This window comes from Haliotis rufescens, unplaced genomic scaffold, assembly GCF_023055435.1.
Source record: "Haliotis rufescens isolate VD_foot unplaced genomic scaffold, xgHalRufe1.0.p SCAF_2, whole genome shotgun sequence".
Classification (NCBI taxonomy): Eukaryota; Metazoa; Mollusca; class Gastropoda; order Lepetellida; family Haliotidae; genus Haliotis; species Haliotis rufescens.
The window spans coordinates 65,982,892-66,002,106 of record NW_025963890.1 but is presented as its reverse complement, the minus strand read 5'-3'; positions in this window follow the sequence as shown (position 1 = coordinate 66,002,106).

Here is a 19,215-nt window from a genome sequence, read left to right as displayed (position 1 = left end):
ATATAAATGTATCCTCGACGCAGGGATATGGGGATCCAATCGTTCCTGTATCATGCGCTTCACTTCTCCAAGCAGAGTTGAATTCGGTTTAACGCAGATTGAGCAGTCTTTCAGTGAAAATCATGGCGTCAGCTTGACGTGGGAGTGAAGGTCGAAGGGATTCAAAGTTCAGTCCTTTGACCGTTCCAAGATCATCAGCAGTCCCCATTATGAAATTCGATTGACGGGTCATGAGAAAAACTATTCAAAACAACGTCAAACCAACTCATTCAAGATCACTTTAATGGATGCCAATGTCCAAAGATTTTTGTTTCCGATTGTAAAGCAAAATAGGGTACTTTCACAATGTCAGGTACGTGATATTTACTGCATTTCCATTTATCAAAACATCATTGGTTGGTATAACACGAACCACGGTACTGACGGTCTTTTTATCTGTTCTATCTTGAATGCATCTGTGTACTATTATTGTATTAAATTATAAATTGTACTTATTTTTATAACAACAGAATTCAATGCAGAAAACCTTGCATTCTACTTTTTCACTACCTTATCTGTCTAACTGTTTTTGCTGTTCTGGTTTCCCCTATGTCGACGATTTGCGACTTCAGTATAAATATCCACACAAAAACACACACACCTTCTCTGCCCAGTGCGGTAGTCGACCCGTGAAGATCCGGGGTAGAACAGGTCTTCAGTAACCCATGATTGCCATGAAAGGCGACTATGTTCGTCGTGAGAGGCGACCAACGGGATCGGGTGGTCAGGCTCGCTGACTTGGTTGATGAATGTCATTGATCCAAATTGCGTGGATCGGTGCTCATGATATCAATCACTGGAATGTCTTGTCTAGACTCGATTATTTACAGACCGCCATCATGTAGCTGGACTATTGCTGAGTGCGGTGTTAAACAACAAACAAACAAAGAAAAGAAAGAAAGAATAGGGACTGTCAGTGTGGTGTTATGTCCAAGTGGGGAAATGTCAGTGTGGTGTTATATCCGAGTGGGGAAATGTCAGTGTTGGGTAATGTCCGAGTGGGGAAATGTCAGTGTGGAGTGATGTCCTATAGGGGAAATGTCAGTGTGGGGTTATGTCAGGGTGGGGAAATGTCAGTGTGGAGTTATGTCAGTGTGGTGTTATGTCCAAGTGGGGAAATGTCAGTGTGGTGTTATATCCGAGTGGGGAAATGTCAGTGTGAAGTGATGTCCTATAGGGGAAATGTCAGTGTGGAGTTATGTCAGGGTGGGGAAATGTCAGTGTGGGGTTATGTCAGTGTGGAGTTATGTCAGGGTGGGGAAATGTCAGTGTGGGGTTATGTCAGGGTGGGGAAATGGCAGTATGGGGTTATGTCAGTGTGGGTTAATATCAGTGTGGAGTTATGTCAGTGTGGAGAAATATCAGTATGGGGTTATGTCAGTGTGGGGTTATTTCAGGGTGGGGAAATGTCAGTATGGGGTTATGTCAGTGTGGGTTTATGTTAGTATGGGGTTATGTCAGTGTGGGGTTATGTCAGGGTGGGGAAATGTCAGGGTGGAGTTATATGTCAGGGTGGGGAAATGTCAGTGTGGAGTTATGTCAGGGTGGGGAAATGTCAGTGTGGAGTTATGTCAGGGTGGGGAAATGTAAGTATGGGGTTATGTCAGTGTGGGGTTATTTCAGGGTGGGGAAATGTCAGTATGGGGTTGTGTCAGTGTGGGGAAATGTCAGTGTGGAGTTATGTCAGTGTGGGGAAATGTCAGTATGGGGTTATGTCAGTGTGGGGTTATGTCAGTGTGGGGAAATGTCAGGGTGGAGTTATATGTCAGGGTTGGGAAATGTCAGTGTGGGGTTATGTCAGGGTGGGGAAATGTCAGTGTGGGGTTATGTCAGTGTGGAGTTATGTCAGGGTGGAGTGATATCTTATAGGGGAAATGTCAGTGTGGTGTTATATGGGGTGGGGAAATGTCAGTTTGGAGTAATGTCCGAGTGGGGAAATGTCAGTGTGGGATTAAGTCAGGTTGAGGAAATGTCAGTGTGGAGTTATGTCAGGGTTGGGAAATGTCAGTGTGGGGTTATGTCAGGGTGGGGAAATGTCAGTGTGGGATTAAGTCAGGTTGAGGAAATGTCAGTGTGGAGTTATGTCCGAGTGGGGAAATGTCAGTGTGGGATTAAGTCAGGTTGAGGAAATGTCAGTGTGGAGTTATGTCAGGGTTGGGAAATGTCAGTGTGGGGTTATGTCCGAGTGGGGAAATGTCAGTGTGGGATTAAGTCAGGTTGAGGAAATGTCAGTGTGGAGTTATGTCCGAGTGGGGAAATGTCAGTGTGGGATTAAGTCAGGTTGAGGAAATGTCAGTGTGGAGTTATGTCAGGGTTGGGAAATGTCAGTGTGGGGTTATGTCCGAGTGGGGAAATGTCAGTGTGGGATTAAGTCAGGTTGAGGAAATGTCAGTGTGGAGTTATGTCAGGGTTGGGAAATGTCAGTGTGGGGTTATGTCAGGGTGGGGAAATGTCAGTGTGGGGTTATGTCAGTGTGGAGTTATGTCAGGGTGGAGTGATATCTTATAGGGGAAATGTCAGTGTGGTGTTATATGGGGTGGGGAAATGTCAGTTTGGAGTAATGTCCGAGTGGGGAAATGTCAGTGTGGGATTAAGTCAGGTTGAGGAAATGTAGTAGTGGAGTTATGTCTGATTAGGGGAATGTCAGTGTGCGACAATGTTTTATCATGCTAATGCTAAACTGTACACAGCGTGAGCTCTGTGATCAGACATTTTAAATGTACACACAATAATAGTGAAATAACACTTAATTGGAGCCTCAAGCAATTATTCCATGCACCTTAATGCTGCCTGTGTTCGTCTATCCGTCATGCATATTGTGTTAATAGCCTTGTTAGTAGTGAGAACCGTGGCCTTTCAATAACACAAGCATTATAGTTATGTCAGCCTAATCACAGTGCCCAAACGTTTTACAATAACACTGAGCGTGCGAGTTTCACAAACTCAAAGCCAGCCTTTATAAACATGCACATTAATTAATAGATACATAAAGTTCATAACATTTTGGTCTCTATGTCAATATTTAATCCATGTTACTAATCCATATTCTTTTTCAATCACAACATTTTCATCCTCACCCTAGAAATGTTTTGTCTATTTTCATCCATAGATGCATGTATGTACGTTTGTATGTGAACTATATTCTGCAAACATATTGTTTGTGTACTCCAAAAAATATATAATGATAACAAAAGCATTAATTAATCGAAACTAGTTTTAGTAAGCAGATTAACGTACTGCCATTATTACCAGTTTCAGGATCAAAGCACGTACCTCAATTTATTTCAATTATTTCAATAAGCAATCAATCTGTAGGTCAAGTGATTAACATTCTTCAGAGATCAGTGAAGGCCGGGAAGCGAGTACAAAGGATGGCGAGGCGTGCCCTGCTTGTGTGACTCAAACTGTCTTTCGGTTCAAAGCAAAGCAACATTCAAATACAATCAGTGAAATATCACAAACATCCATCAATCATTGATCATGATAATATTTGTCACGACCATGTACACATTGTGGAAATAAATAAATAGTTAAACATATTGAAATAAAAATCATTTTGTAAATATTGTCCATACTTAGTTGTCCTATTTTTAATAATCTTCTATCAGTCAGATTGTCAGAGAGCAGTGAGCTTCCACAACCGCCTTCCTCTGACCTAATGCTGCATCTCTTAAGTATTGTTAACTTTGAATGATGCTTCGTTGCCAAGTTATGCCCTTCTGGTTTTTACTGAAAATACATCTATAGAGCCAAATTCATTTTAGTTTCAAGACCAAAGTCCGAATTTACTCTGAAGAACAAGTGTTTACTCTTATTGTATGTAACGTCCATGCTTCACCTTTGCCCTGCGCCAGCTACAACGTATATAACTTGTATCGGCGGATCAAAAATCAAAGTAGCAAATGAGAGACCCTACATTTTTTCATGTTTGGATGCAGGCAGTTACGTCTAACAGATATCCACACGCAGCAATATTCAAGTCACGTAAAAATCGATGACACCTTGTCAGCCTGATAGTACATAACGACCCTCCGACCTTCATTTCACTCCTCGCTTATGACAATTATGGGTACTTGGGACTTATTACAACAGTTCACGGAATCCCTACAGAGTCGGAAATATGTGCATGGTATTGAGGGTCTACATGTAGTAAACATAGTGTGGATCGTTTATAATCGTATTGGTGTTATTTGTTGACATCCGCATGTATGTTTCCTTGCCTGTTCTTGAATACCCCACCGAGGTTCGCTATAGTATTGATCCAAGTCACAAATGCTGGTCGTTTGAGGCGAGTAAGAAAATTTATTAGATGGTCAGACTCAGATACATGCATCAGATTAATTGCATATGGTTGCATTGGGACGCCTTTGGTCGTTGATTATATAAAGTACGTGACAAAACCTTTTCCATATCCAGAAACCTGTGAAGATCCGGGGTAGAATAGGTCTTCAGCAACCCTTCTTGCTGTAAAAGGCGACTATGCTTGTCGTAACAGGCGACAAACAGGATCGGGTGGTCAGGCTCGCTGACTTGGCTGATGCATGTCATTGATCCCAATTGCGTGGATCGATGCTCATGATATCAATCACTGAATTGTCTGGTCCGGACTCGATTATTTACAGACCGCCGTCATATAACTGGAATATTGCTAAGTGCGGCGTAAAATAACAAAAAAACAAACCATATCCAGAAGAAATCTCTTCTAAAAGAAGATCCATTGTATGATTCGGAGTATATAATAAGCAGGTGATAATGAATCCCTATTCAATAGTGATGACACGAGGTGTTCTGATTGTCTGATCTTCACACCGATATTTGCAGGCCTCCGTCACAGGAATGGAATGTCACGACCTGGGGGGTTAAAAATTATTCCCGTCCGCACTTCACTTTCATGACATGATAGTTTTAGTTTGTGTCAGTGTACTTAACTGCTTTATCAGAGTCGACCCCAGGATACAACTGTCATCCACCAATTGCCTGGGACTGGTTTTCTGCTGGACATTGCACTGCGTAATCACCTCTGTAGTGGCCTCGAGCTGTAACCTTATCCTTATTATGGCTTCAATTTGTCAATTTGCCTCGGCTCTTCGTGTGAAAGAGATGCAAATATAAGGCTTTGGTGTTTAGTTAAACGCGAACTATAAAAGCCTTAAAATGATGATTGCTCATGGTTTGTTTGTTTGTTGTTTAACGCTGCACTCAGCAATATTCCAGCTTTATGACAGTGGTCTGTAGATATTCGAGTCTGGACCAGACAAACCAATGATGGACATGAGCATCGATCCACGCAATTGGGATACGATGACCTGCATCAACCAAGTCAGCGAGCCTGACCACCCGATCCCGTTAGTCGCCTCTCACGACAAGCATAGTCTCTTTTAGGACAAGCATTGGTTGCTGAAGACCTGTTCTACCACGGATCTTCACGGGCCGATTGCTCATGGTAACTGGGTAACATTATTTCAGCCGTGATGTTATTCTCTGCTGTAAAATTGTGCACTCGATTGCCTTCGTTTTGTTGAGCCGTCAGCTTCAGGCAGAGTCGGAACGAGTCGCGCAGACGGTTAATTCTGAAATAGGTTTACGGAACATTAAAACGAAATGTGTTTTTTTAGCATATGGTAATTTTATTGAGTAGGGAAAACTGACGAAGAAGGAAAAAACATTTATTACAGTGCAAGTATCATGAAAAATAGCAACAGATCTTTCTTTCATCATTATGCAGCCAGTATGATGTACAGTACGACGGCCGAGAGAAAAGGTGTGAAAACGTAAAGTTTGCGCTTTTGCGCTTAATAAAAAGTACGTATTTCGAGGTCTGCATTTGTCACAACCCAAACGAATCATAAAAGCGCTAACGAGTGGGCGTGGCTTAATTAGCACGGCCAGCTAGGCCTGCAAGCTGATTGGATACCACCACCAGCCGGGGACGGAATATTCGCGATCGTTTCTTTAATGGTTGGGAGACCTGTGTTGTATTTATTATACTGTTATGGATTCCATGTATGTCACGAGTATGGCTAGTGAAGGCGTGTCAAGTAACCTTGATTTAACGTGAATTGGAATTTAACATCGTAAGATAGCTTCATCTTTGTAGAGCTATTTCAAGACTACAACGGTAAATTATGAAGGGAAGTAAAATGAACCAAACAAACGAACCAATCTGTGTTTTGCAATCGCTTGTAGTCCATGCGTCCAACATGGGGATCATCCTGTTTATTCTTCACTAATTTTTCACGGTCACGGGGGGAGGTTACTTGTACTTTGTCCGAAATCACCCATTCATCTTTCGAGAAACATTCACATTCCATAATAACTCGAAAACTATTGTCACTGTCAGAGTCGGACATATCAGGACACTGCAAAAAGAACACGAAGTAAGTACGATCGCTGCTTCATCACCATATACACAGATCAGCGAATATTTTAAACACAGATAAGTCTCACAACAACAACAAAAAAAGTACCGAAACGCGAACATTTAACATTAAAGAAAAAGCATGTTTCTCATATTGCTCTCTCGCCACATAGTGAACTCATTTTTGTGATGTAAATGACCTTCGTTGAAAAAAGAGGAGTGTATTTCAGTCCTTTAAACCCTTTCATTACGAAGTAGTCACCCATGAAGATCCGGGGTAGAATGGGTCTTCAGCGACCCATGCTTGTAGTAAAAAGCGACTATGGATCGGGTAGTCAGACTCGCTGACTTGGTAGATGCATGTCATCGTATCCCAATTGCGTGGATCGATGCCAATGATATCAATCACTGGATTGTCTGGCCTTGACTCGATTATTTACAGACCGCCGTCATATAGCTGGAATATTGCTGAGTCGGGCGCTAAACAACAAACAAACAAACAAACGACAACGAAGTACAGTACAGAGTAAGATGATCATTGCTTAATTGTGGACATGAGAATGTTTAAGAGTTAAAAAGGTGAAGAAAGGGTTCGCTTTCCATGAACGTGCATGTTTGATGTGCGATCAAGCATGTTATTGCGGAGGTAATTTTCCCCAACAAGACCATATATGGAGCCTCAGTATATAAAGGCTTCGTCTCCGCTGTTTGTCCGTTTCAGCCTTTGAAATCGATAGACGGGACAAAAGGGCAAATAAACTCGATTCACGCCCCGCTTTCGATGTTTCTAATACGATATTTGCAGTAACGATGATACGATCTTCTCCAATTCTGCAGCCCATTTCTGGTGTCTCCTGCCGTGATATTGCTGGAATATTGTTAAAAGCGGCGTAAAACCAAATTCTCTCACTCCAAATCTGCAAATTTGTATATACCCATGAGACTTGCACTTTAAGGACAAATCGTAATCTCTGTTGTACTGATATCTATTCCGTGATGCATACATTCAGATCAGTTTATGTTTGAAGTCAATATGATCGACGAGTTTTACTACTCGTCAGTTTACTTGCGTCGTCACCGCCAGCAGATCAACAAGTGCAGTTCTCGTATGTGTTTTACAGACAGGATATTTGCTCGGTCACTGATTTAGAACAACAGACCGCTTCCGTGGTTCAGAGGTAGAGCGTCCGCCCGGAGAGCGGAAGGTCCGGGGTCGATCCAAGGCCGCGTCATACCAAAAGACGTTAAAAGACGGTACTTGTTGTTACCCTGCCTGGCACTCGGCTTTAAGAGGATAAAACAAGGACTGGTCGGCTCGGAGTCCGTATACTGTGTCTGAGGGGGGTATTCTGTTAAACTGCGACATTGTATCTCAGTGAGCTAGCACTATAAAGCGGCATCAGTCCGGACTAGTACAAGCAGCCCACATCCACACACACACACACACACACACACATACACACACACACACGTGCAAGCACGTCGCTTAATTTATACGTGCAATAATCTTTGACGCGACGCGATTTTACAACACATTATTTTCAGAACATGAAACATTTCCAGCGAACATTTCTAATTTTCTTTTTGTAGAAGGATTCGTCCTTTAGATTTTACCATTCCAAAACACGCGTGGAGCCATCAAGCATTCTTCACTTTAAAACAACTGCCTCTCAATACCCTACTTATCTTGGAGTGTTATTGATAATTAATGTCATGTATGTAAGCTATACTAATTATGTATGATGATGACGTAATTAGCCCCAAATAGATTTGCTCCGTTTCGGACCGGTCCGACTTTCACGCAATCACCACCAAACGAAATACCTAAATACGCCACAGTGGAATTTCCTTTCTACTCCCACTACTACTACTACTACTACTACTACTACTACTACTACTACTACTACTATGCTCATGATATTAATCCCTGGATTGTCTGGTCCAGACTCGATTATTTACAGACCGCGTCATAGAGCTGGAATATTGCTGAGTGCGGCGTTAAACAACAAACAAATCAACATAACAACAACTACTACTACTACGACTACGACTACAACAACTAATACTAACACAGTAAAATACGGTTATAACGAACTCAAAGGGGCCACTAATTTTAGTTCGTTAAAACCGTTATAAGCATATATACAGCAAATGGCCGTGACCAAAAAAATAAGTTCGTTATATCCGTCAGTTCGTTATAAGCGTGTACGTTATAAAAGTAGTTTACTGTACTACTACTACTACTACTACTACTACTACTACTGTGGATTATCGTAGGCCAATATTGTCTGTTTGAAAACACTTCCCTTTAGGCCTTATGGGTGGAAGAAACCGGGCTCGACCAGTATAAAAATAGTATAGCATTTTGCCTCTTGTGATTTTGCTGATCTTGGGCGATAGCGAGGGGACATATGGGATTATCACTAATGTGGAAAATTAATACTTACTAATCATTGTGTTCTAACTTCTACAATAGAATTAAATAGTGTAAGCACCAATATATATTAATAAAAGTATAAATACACAATACTGACAAAGGTTTGAAATATCGGCTAGTTACAAAAACACGACACGATAGTAAAACTGTAGGTTGATTATATACTAACCAAAGCTCCACCCACAGTGCAGCAACAAACACACGATCACGATGTAGATACGTATATAAGTACACACATAAGTAAATAATTGGACTTTGGTAAAGGTTATTTTGCCACGAGCTTGTGTCAAATAGCTTGATATTTTGAAATGTTAAACTTTGATGAAGGTCAACTCCATATTAATCTTTTCACGGTTAATTCATAGAACATCAAAGTGCAGGTGGCTACATTTTTCTCTCTGTTATTACAAAAAAAACCCATAAACTAACTGCAAACAATGTAAAATTAATTTCAGGGAATATGACTGAGTGAGAGGGTATGGTTTTCCGTCGCTTTTAGCAATATTACAGCAATATCACGGCAGGGGACAACAGAAATGGGCTTCACACATTGTACCCATGTCGGGAATCGAACCCTTGTCTTCGGCGTGACGAGCGAACGCTTTAACTACTAGGCTGGTCAAGTCGTTTTAGGTGACTCAGTTCGCTATGCAGAGCTGCATCCCTTTTTTCCTGACAGCATCCGATCGTTGGCTCAATCGATTCACACGATGCTTTGTTTGTCAACACAAAACCCGTATCACACAATTGAGTGAGTAAGTGAGTGAGTTGGTTTTAACGCCGCTTTTAACAGTATTCCAGTTATATTGCGTCGTGTCAGCTTAATGTGGGAGGAAAGCTCGAAGTGATGCGGGTCTCAGACGTTTATCACTTCGGTGAAACCCACGAGCACGGGTATGGTGCTGACAAACCTAGAAACTTAATCGGGGCGAACCGGGATTCGAACCAACAATCATAGGTTTCTGGCGTGCTTAAGGGACGCAACTCTGCACAGCGAATCGCGGCGCCTCAGACGACTGTACCCCCCGTCACACACACACACACACACACACACACACACACACACACACACACCGGGAAACATCAACCAACCCAGTAATCAGTAAATCAGTAAACATCACTCTCGGCTTCTTTTTTAATTGACCTGAAGCACCGGAATATAACTAAAATACTCTCCAAATTGGCATACAACACAGCACACTCACTTTAATCATCCCGTATACACATTGTTTCTAAATGGTATCCTCATCGCTGTGATCGCATACTTGATGTCCGATAAAAGGGTTCGTGTTTCTGGAACACATAATCATAAACTGCCTTAGGGTCATAAACTGTCAGTCGTATAGACCCTGAAATGAATATAACCAACACGGCCCATGCAAGTCTATAATAGTTGGCAAGTCTACATTACTGCAGTTTCAGGAAAATGAAGAGTCTCTTGGTTCCTTTTTATTGTATTGTAATAAGATTATCTAGCAACGTTTTTTCTGTAAAATATGTTTTATTTCAGAGACAAGATGTGAGTCTATTGGGATAAGAAAAGGGCTCCCTGTTAACAGGAAAAAATAGATATCCCAAGTCCCCAACTGCGCTAGTCACGTGACGTTAACAGAGGAACTTTGCTGTCAAACTCAATATTAAATTCTAACACGGTGTTTATCACGAGAAAGGCAGTACTAATGTCACACGTATAAGTGAAAATACTCATATATAAATGTTTGTAGTTTCAACAAGGTAACGGAACGTTAACGTTAATGGGAATTGTACGTGTGTAAATGAAATAGATCTAATAAAAAGGCATGACATGCGCAAGTTGTCGGGCAGTTTTGCGAAACAATGATCTTGTAAAATCATAAGAAGTTGTCTCCCTTTCACCTCGACACACGAACACAGAACACGCACCAATATGGCGCACTCCGTTGCCCTCCCCCTGGATTTATTGTTTATAGAAAAGTTGTATTTGAATCATGAAAATACAATTTGTGGACAAGTGATACTTGTACAACTATGTATTATATATATATATATATATATATATATATATATATATATATATAATAACCATTCAACAGCTATTACCTGTACGTGTGTGTACAGCTTTGCCTTATATAAGAGCAACAATGCAGACCAAATAAAAATGACCAGCCTACCCAGTTCCTTTTCCGAGTACAGGAAGCTAAACACACCACCACCAGTTCCGCACCAAATGTCACTTGCTTGAAAATATCTGTGGTCAGATTCAGCATAAGTCATCATGTTGAAAAATTCAGCACTAAATACATGTATGGAAAAAACATTGTCAGTTTTAATTACTGAATATATGTACATTTTAAAAAACATAAACATCTTACACAAAATCATCCAATCACAGCTGCCAAAGGATTCAATCTGCACTGAACTGCTTGTCGATTCTGATTTGGTGTAGAACCTGTACCCGTTGTCATGGACAGCCCACTGTGTAAGCCAGGACCAAACATGCACGACCGGTCAGTGCGTAATGAAGGGTCAAAGGGAGGCAACTCATATAATGTTTAGAAAATCGTTTTCATCTCATGTTTAACAACAACTCCATGACCATTTACATTGTTTTTCTTGTTCATATATAATAACAAATTCTTTTCAAACTACATATGTATACAGGACAATGAAAAAAAGGTATTATCGGATGATTGATTCTCGTAATGTTTCGTCGATGATAAACGATTCTTTAGATATTTTTCTTTTGCTGATTAAGCATACGTACGTCTTGTCATGAGTAAACGTGCCATCCATATATCTCCAACATCAAGAAGAGCAATAAATTTATTTTTTTTAAATTATTTTGAATTGCCCATCTCTCACAAACATTACCTAAACATTACATTGCAAGTTTTCATGGAATGTACGCATTAATATATATTACGTCAGAAGGTAAGTGATGTGTCAAGTCAAGTGAACAGTCCATATAATTTCAACGAAACCTGTTTCTTATACAGAGACGTAACTACGAGGGCTGGTCAACTAGGGGCCAAAGTGAACTAGTCAATGTAGTACATTGTTTTAGTAGTTCATTGCAAGTGCATGGTGTCTGTTGAGGCCGTTTGTATATTAGTGACAGCCAGTTCAACGTGATAGGGGACCAAATGGACACAGAAATGGAAAAGAACGAGTACAGAGCACTCATCAAGTTTTGACTTCAGAGAAAAGTACTCCCCAAGAAATTCATGACCGCATGTCACACGTGTATGGGGATAAGTGCTCTAGCTATTCCACTGTTAAACGTTGGGCAGCTATGATTAAGGCTGGGAGAACAAGCTTTAATGATGACCCTAGGTCTGGACGTCCCTGAACTTCCATCAATGAAGATTTAATCAAGGAGAATGTGTAGAGCTAATTGAGGAGGATTTCATCAAATTCAAAAAGAGATTAGTAGCGGGTGATGAAACAGGGGTCTACCACTATGATCCCGAGTCAAAACGTCAATCCACAGAATGGCACAATTCCACTCCTCTGGCACGAAAGAGATTCAAGTCTTCAAGATCAGTGAAGAACGTTACGGCCACTGTATTCTGGGATGCAAAGGGTGTGATCTTTGTTAATACTTGCCAGACCTGGCACCAAATAATTTCCACCTGTTTCCTGAACTGAAAGAACACCTTCGTGGAAAGCGCTAAGATGACAACGATGACCTCAAAGCTGCCATGAATGTGTTTTTCAGAGTGGCTTTAGAAAACATTTTCCTGACTCAAATTGAAAAGATATGAGAAGTGTATTGAGGAAGATTATATTGAAAAATAAAATTTAAAACACTTCCACAATTGTTGGTTTTGTTTGTTAGGCTTAGAACTTTTTTTACCAGCCCTCGTACATATGGGAAAAACGATAATTGCCAACACATTGTTTCCGCTTGCGTTCCGAGGCAATCCATCGGTCTGTCCGCTCGATTAACTGCCCTTTATCAAAGGGTAGCTTCTCTAACCCTAGTCTTTGAGTCGGGGACGTATTGTTCATATATCTAGGCCACACGAGGCCATACAGGTTTTGTATCTTGGCCATACAACAACATGTTGTTTTTGTATCCTGGCCACACGAGGACATACTAAATTATTTCTGCATCTTTGAAGACACAAGGACATAATTATGCAATCAGTTGCTTGTGTCTTCGGGCAAAGATAACTCAATGAATGAAATCAGTGATACGAGATGTGTCCCTTCACGAGGATATAATTGTGTGTAGGATCCTGGCTGCAGATGGGGGAGTCTGTGTCGGCGTCACAGCTGCAGATGGGAGAGTCTGTGTCGGCCTTACAGCTGCAGATGGGAGAATCTGTGTCGGCGTTACAGCTGCAGATGGGAGAGTCTGTGTCAGCGTTACAGCTGCAGATGGGAGAGTCTGTGTCAGCGTTACAGCTGCAGATGGGAGGGTCTGTGTCGGCGTTACAGCTGCATATGGGAGGGTCTGTGTCGGCGTTACAGCTGCAGATGGGAGAGTCTGTGTCAGCGTTACAGCTGCAGATGGGGGAGTCTGTGTCGGAGTTACAGCTGCAGATGGGAGAGTCTGTGTCGGCGTTACAGCTGCAGATGGGGGAGTCTGTGTCGGCGTTACAGCTGCAGATGGGGGAGTCTGTGTCGGCGTTACAGCTGCAGATGGGAGAGTCTGTGTCGGCGTTGCAACTGCAGATGGGGGAGTCTGTGTCGGCGTTACAGCTGCAGATGGGGGAGTCTGTGTCGGTGTTACAGCTGCAGATGGGAGAGTCTGTGTCAGCGTTACAGCTGCAGATGGGATAGTCTGTGTCAGCGTTACAGCTGCAGATGGGGGAGTCTGTGTCGGCGTTACAGCTGCAGATGGGAGAGTCTGTGTCGGCGTTACAGCTGGAGATGGGGGAGTCTGTGTCGGCGTTACAGCTGCAGATAGGGGAGTCTGTGTCGGCGTTACAACTGCAGATGGGTGAGTCTGTGTCGGCGTTACAACTGCAGATGGGGGAGTCCGTTTCGGCGTTACAACTGCAGATGGGAGAGTCTTTGTCGGCGTTACAGCTGCAGATGGGGGAGTCTGTGTCGGCGTTACAACTGCAGATGGGGGAGTCTGTGTCGGCGTTGCAACTGCAGATAGGGGGGTCTGTGTCGGCGTTACAACTGCAGATGGGAGAGTCTGTGTCAGAGTTACAGCTGCAGATGGGAGAGTCTGTGTCGGCGTTACAGCTGCAGATAGGGGAGTCTGTGTCGGCGTTACAGCTGCAGAAGGGAGAGTCTGTGTCGGCGTTACAGCTTCAGATGAGAGGGTCTGTGTCGGCGTTACAGCTGCAGAAGGGAGAGTCTGTGTCGGCGTTACAGCTGCAGATGGGGGAGTCTGTGTCGGCGTTACAACTTCAGATGGGAGAGTCTGTGTCGGCGTTACATCTGCAGATGGGAGAGTCTGTGTCGGCGTTACAGCTGCAGATGGGGGAGTCTGTGTCGGCGTTACGGCTGCAGATGGGGGAGTCTGTGTCGGCGTTACAACTTCAGATGGGAGAGTCTGTGTCGGCGTTACAGCTGCAGATGGGGGAGTCTGTGTCGGCGTTACAGCTGCAGATGGGGGAGTCTGTGTCGGCGTTGCAACTGCAGATAGGGGGGTCTGTGTCGGCGTTACAACTGCAGATGGGAGAGTCTGTGTCAGCGTTACAGCTGCAGATGGGAGAGTCTGTGTCAGCGTTACAGCTGCAGATGGGAGAGTCTGTGTCGGCGTTACAGCTGCAGATGAGAGGGTCTGTGTCGGCGTTACAGCTGCAGATGGGAGAGTCTGTGTCGGCGTTACAGCTGCAGATGGGGGTGTCTGTGTCGGCGTTACAACTTCAGATGGGAGAGTCTGTGTCGGCGTTACAGCTGCAGATGGGAGAGTCTGTGTCGGCGTTACAGCTGCAGATGGGGGAGTCTGTGTCGGCGTTACAACTGCAGATAGGGGGGTCTGTGTCGGCGTTACAACTTCAGATGGGAGAGTCTGTGTCAGCGTTACAGCTGCAGATGGGTGAGTCTGTGTCGGCGTTACAACTTCAGATGGGAGAGTCTGTGTCGGCGTTACAGCTGCAGATGGGAGAGTCTGTGTCGGCGTTACAGCTGCAGATGGGGGAGTCTGTGTCGGCGTTACAACTGCAGATAGGGGGGGTCTGTGTCGGCGTTACAACTGCAGATGGGGGAGTCTGTGTCGGCGTTGCAACTGCAGATAGGGGGGTCTGTGTCGGCGTTACAACTGCAGATGGGAGAGTCTGTGTCAGCGTTACAGCTGCAGATGGGGGAGTCTGTGTCGGCGTTACAACTTCAGATGGGAGAGTCTGTGTCGGCGTTACAGCTGCAGATGGGAGAGTCTGTGTCGGCGTTACAGCTGCAGATGGGAGAGTCTGTGTCGGCGTTACAGCTGCAGATGGGGGAGTCTGTGTCAGCGTTACAGCTGCAGATGGGGGAGTCTGTGTCGGCGTTACAACTTCAGATGGGAGAGTCTGTGTCAGCGTTACAGCTGCAGATGGGAGAGTCTGTGTTGGCGTTACAGCTGCAGATGGGGGAGTCTGTGTCGGCGTTACAGCTGCAGATGGGAGAGTCTGTGTCGGCGTTACAACTTCAGATGGGAGAGTCTGTGTCGGCGTTACAGCTGCAGATGGGAGAGTCTGTGTCGGCGTTACAGCTGCAGATGGGGGAGTCTGTGTCGGCGTTACAACTGCAGATAGGGGGGGTCTGTGTCGGCGTTACAACTGCAGATGGGGGAGTCTGTGTCGGCGTTGCAACTGCAGATAGGGGGGTCTGTGTCAGCGTTACAACTTCAGATGGGAGAGTCTGTGTCAGCGTTACAGCTGCAGATGGGGGAGTCTGTGTCGGCGTTACAACTTCAGATGGGAGAGTCTGTGTCGGCGTTACAGCTGCAGATGGGAGAGTCTGTGTCGGCGTTACAGCTGCAGATGGGGGAGTCTGTGTCGGCGTTACAGCTGCAGATGGGGGAGTCTGTGTCGGCGTTACAACTTCAGATGGGAGAGTCTGTGTCGGCGTTACAGCTGCAGCTGGGAGAGTCTGTGTCAGCGTTACAGCTGCTGATGGGGGAGTCTGTGTCGGCGTTACAGCTGCTGATGGGGGTGTCTGTGTCGGCGTTACAGCTACAGAGGAGAAACAATAAAACTAAACAGACGACACAACAGGAAACCCTGGCATCCGCTTCGGCCATATACACTTTACACACTGGAGCTGGGCAGCTTACGAGGAATAGATTAGCTGATTTTCAGGATGTAAACCTTCATGGTTCAAGACAATTTACATTTGGAAGTATCATTTTGTTCACTGGGTTGAGAAAACAATTGAAAGTGTACCTTCTAAGTAGTATAAATGAGTGCCAAAATTACAGATGAAAGTTTCATTATAAACAAATAATGTGTTGATAATAGGGATGTATTGTAGGGCAAAATGGCTTTTTGAATATGAATGCTGCGACTGCTTCAGTAGCATAGGTACATATGTAGGCGTCATTCACACTGTCAAGCCACCGTGTGGTTCATGTGATACATTAGGCTATATTAGAGATAATGATTTTCAATCTCGACATCACTTACACTTTGATGTGGGTGGTAAGCCTGAAGTGACAGCAATGTCACGGCGTGACAGCAAATGTTTTTGGAAAGCCTAAAGTGACGGCTATGTCACGGCGTGACAGCAAATGTGGGCGGTAAGCTTAAAGTGGAAGTAGCTGTGTCGCGGTTTGTCAGTCAGTGGGTGGTGGGTGAGTCAGTCAGTAAGATTTATCACCAGCTTGATGTGCCAACATTTTTCGGAAAACCCAAATCGTTTCAGGTCCTAGATGTTTATCACTTGGGTAAAACCCATGAGCAATGACATGTGGTGCTGACTAATACACGACTGTGGGGCACAACTCTTCACAGCGAACTGCTTCCCCTAGGACGAGCACAATTAGTCATCTTTCACGTCAGAATGTGAAACCTTAAACCTCAGACCAGTCACATAGTGTGAACCATCGATACTCATTAAACTGCCGGGCAAATGTGTACAGCTATGTTTGATGATGGCTACAAATGATACAAGCAAGAAATAATCTTTCGATGGTGACGTATTTGATACGGGTATCATAGTTGTGTTTTGGACCTGAAGTTTGCAGTGTTTCGCGACTGTTTTCAGCCAAGTAACGTTTTGATAACGTTAATATATTTTTGTCAAATTCAGTTTTCACGTGTATGCTTTTTTGCCCGGCAGTGTAATCATATAGTTCAACAAACAAAAGGTACTAACGTTCAATAGATGGATGTTTGTGAACAGTGGAATACACGTGGGCTGACACATGTTTTCTATACAACATTTATATGACATCAGACCGCCTCCGTGGTCTAGTGAAAAGAGCTATTGCCCGGAGAGCGGAAGGTCCTGAGTTCGATCCCCGGCCGCGTCAAACCAAAGGACGTTCAAAGATGGTACTTGTTGTTACCCTGCCTGGCGCTCGGGATTAAGGGACTTAAACAAGGACTGGTCAGTGTGCTGTGTCGGAGTGGGGTATTAATGTTAAACTACGGCATGGTATCTCAGTGGGATAGCACTATAAATCGACATCAGTGCGGAATAGTAAACGCACACACACAAATGTATACACACACGTGCATGCACGTCGCAATATATGTTAAACAATCTTTAACGCGACGTTTAAGCCAATTTCACCTAACCCCATATGACATCATCCATAGACTAGAGTTTATAAGCGACATATACTCATTCTCTACATGATGACAAGTCTGTGATATGTTCACCAAAAGGAAGGGCAATTCGAGAGACACAGCATGTTTCCTTGTACTCCAAGTTGAATTTGGGGGGAACCGGATGTCACCATGTCGCCAAGAGTGGGTGAATATCAAGGAGCTCCATATTCGTGACAATATTAACACTTGACAGAGAGCTTCCGTCCTGGTTGAACGTCACTATTCTTGGAGAAAGGAGAGTTGTAATGAGAAAGTGATACATGTAGGCAAAGAATATATATTTATCCTGAGTTAAAGAAAATTTACAGTAAACTATAGATATGGGATTATATCATTTATAAAGCATATTAAAACAATTATCTTGAAGGAAAAAAGACTAAAAGCAATATTTGTGACAGAAAACGTTAAACCTACTCATATTCCGGAAACTACCGAGACTTAATGAGCAGAGTTGTTATCACGTGACGTGGCGTCATAGCGGAGAGTTGACTTGCAAACAATCACTGATTCTGTATAGTGTTTGGTAGATTACTAGCGTTTGCCATGGCATCACCTGACAATGCCGTCGTTAAGAAAGTTGACTTTTCACTCAATGACCTTACACATATCGATATAAGCCAGTGGTTAGTCAAACTTGTCTTGACAGCAGCGAAGAAGATCTACCGAGTGAAGGCGATCAGTCCGATATCAACACGGAAAGACTAGGGAACACAATCTGGCGTTAAACGCTATGCTGAAATTTCTAAATAAAATGGATGTACAGTAAACTACGGTAATAATGAACACGCTTATAACGAACTAACGGATATAACGAACTAACTTATTAGTCCCGACTATATGCTGTAGTTATGCTGTATATATGCTTATAACGAACTACGGTTATAACGAACTAAAATTAGTAGTCCCTTTGAGTTCGCTATAACCGTAGTTTACTGTATGTCAATAATAAAAAATCGTGAGACTGTTATTCTTTTGTAAAATGGTGTAGATTGACGTTTAGCATTGTCAAAACATTATTAAGTGTGTTGTCTTTATGCCAAACAATTAGCATTTGGGCTATTTGAGCTAAATTTGTTTTCTATACAAATGAATGTTATGGGTGTTAAAATTGTACTGTCTAGTGATGTTTGGTCCAGTTAATATTGTCGTGTTATAATAATATGTACTTCAACGATCAATAGATCGATATTTGTGGCAAGCATTTAGCCTGTACATGTACAGTGACTATACTCGTCTCGTCCAAAAGACATCCATCATTATAACATAGACTACCATATATTAGAGAGACACAAGCGAAGAATAAAATAAATTTATTTAACAATAATTAAATGAAATAAAAATGACAATATCGCACTAAAAATACCTGTCACTATCATTTCTCTCAAAATGTACACAAATTCACACTAATCTCACCTAAACAAGTTTTGTGCCAAACAATAACCTATCCCAGATTTAAACAAATGATGACTGAAATAATCGTCCATGGCGGATCCGGAGGCGGGATTCAAGGGATTAAACCACCTCCACCCCCAGCGCCCCTACTTTGGAAATCCACAACCAGTGAAAACTTCTCTCCCCAGCGAGGGAAGAAATAGTTCGTTTGAGAAAATCTGGATCCGCCTCTGATTATTAATAATGGATAATAAACATACATCCAATAAAATACACGTATACTTCTTGTCAGA